Below are 2,106 nucleotides of genomic sequence, written 5' to 3' on the forward strand. Positions count from 1 at the left end.
TCTGTCACCCCTCCCCCTCCCCCCCAGCACCCAGATGTCCCGCCTTGGCGGTGCTGTCCCTGACTGCCACATTGTTGCTCCAGAACCCGCCAGCTGGGCCCTGGGGCCGGTGGGGCTCCTCTCGAGCGCTGGGCTTGGACAAAGGCCGGGGTGGGGGGGCAGGGAGGGACCGGAGAGGGACCCTGACCGCCCCTCCCTCCCTGCCTTAGGAGGCCGACATGCCAGACGAGGTCAACATTGATGAATTGTTGGAATTAGAGAGTGAGGAGGAGAGAAGCCGGAAAGTCCAGGTAGGTGGGGGTGGGGCGGGGTGGGGGGAAAGCCGCCACCCTTGCACCTTCCTAAAAAAATCACAGCAGGGGCGCCTGGGTGGCTTAGTCGGTTAAGCGTCCGACTTTCGCTTAGGTCATGATCTCACGTTCGTGGGTTCGAGCCCCGCGTCGGGCTCTGTGCTGACTGCCAGCTCAGAGCCTGGAGCCTGTTTCAGTCTGTGACTCCTTCTCTCTCTGACCCTCCCCTGCTCTCGCTGTCTCTCTCTCTCTCCTAGAAATAATAAAAAAAAAAAAAAAATCACAGCAATAGTTAACATGTTTATTGAGCACCTAGTATGTGCCAGGCACTGTTTCAGTTGTTTTCCACTTGACTCCTTTTAGCCTCACAAACTCTGCCAAGGGTTTATCATCTCCCTTCCGTTATTATCACTGTAATTATCTCCCATTTTCCAGATGAGGAAAATGAGGCTCCGAGAGATTTGACCACTTGCTCGGGGGCCCAGCTCAGAAGGACCAGAGCTGGGAGTCGACGCCAAGCCGTCTGAGAGCCCTGTTCTTGCTGTCAGGGCCTGTGCTCTCCCAGAGACAGGAAAGGCTGTGTGACCTTCTGGCCCTCTCTGGATTCAGAGCTGGTCCCGGTGCTGAGTTTCTTGACTCTGCCCCTGCCCTCCGCCCCTTGCTCTGTAAGACCCTTGGGCCAGGTTCCTCCCTTGAAACCAGATGGGAAGTCCACCCGGAGTCTGACTTCCTTCTGTCTTGTTGCCTCGGGGCTTTGCTGGGAAAGAAGGGGCTGGAGGGGATTAGGTGCTGGCCATTTACTGTTTTCTCTTTTTGCGGGGGGGCCGGGGTGTCTAGGGACTCCTGAAGTCGTGCAAGAGCCCCACAGAGGTGAGTTGTGCCTCCCACGCCGCAGGCCCTGTTCTGGCCCCTGCATCCGGGGGGAGAAGAAGGGGGTCCCTGGGGAGGAGGGAAGGCGCTGCCTTGCCCAGGTCGCCAGCGGGAACTCTGGGGAGCCCTCTGTGTCACTCAGCCCTTCTCTCTTCTCCACGGGTGTCTTTGTCCTCCTCACCTCGGCTCCTGTCTCCCCATCTGCCACCCCATTATCTCCTCCCCAGCGAGACGCTCCCCATCTGTCTCCTCTGCTGTTCTCTCCTTGGGGCCTCGGGTCTTTGGGCTCAGCCTCTCCGGGTGGCCCCACCTCCCCTCCCAGGGCTGCTTCTCCCTTCCCCACCTCTGGCCCNGCTTTAAAAGGGAAAAATATTCATGTTTCTCTAAATGGCTCTGTGCTGCCTGAGGGACAAACGTCATTGTGTGTGTGTCTGCCCTGGAGCGAAGGCCTCTGTCCCTGGGGACCCTCCTGGTGATCTCTTGCCCTGAGAAACATCTCGATGTCTCTGGCTATTTCTTCTCTGCCCTTTCGTCTCTCCCTCTGCGTCTGTCTCTGTCTCCGCACCTATGTCTTACTCCTAGTTTCTGGGTCTCTGTCTCTGTTTCTTTCTCTCCGACTCTATCTCCCCGTCTTTCTCTGTGTGTCCCCCCCCCCCCGCCCCTCTCCCTNGAGGGGCGGGGGGCTGGGTGGGTGGGGGGGCCCCACCCCTCCCCCAGTTCTCAGGATCCCTGCCTTGTCCTCAGGACTTCGTCCAGGAGCTGCTGGCGAAGCTTCGAGGCCTCCACAAGCAGCCAGGTCTCCGCCAGCCCAGCCCTTCCGGCGACAGCAGCCTGAGCCCCCTCCAGGACCCTGCCCGGACCGCGCCACCCTGACCTTCTCGCCTCTGTGCCCCCCTCCCTTCCCCCCTCCCCTCCTGGCTTGTTTATAAGTTGTATGTAATGGTTT

This window comes from Crocuta crocuta, unplaced genomic scaffold (genome assembly GCF_008692635.1).
Source record: "Crocuta crocuta isolate KB4526 unplaced genomic scaffold, BGI_CrCroc_1.0 scaffold267, whole genome shotgun sequence".
NCBI classification, from domain to species: Eukaryota; Metazoa; Chordata; class Mammalia; order Carnivora; family Hyaenidae; genus Crocuta; species Crocuta crocuta.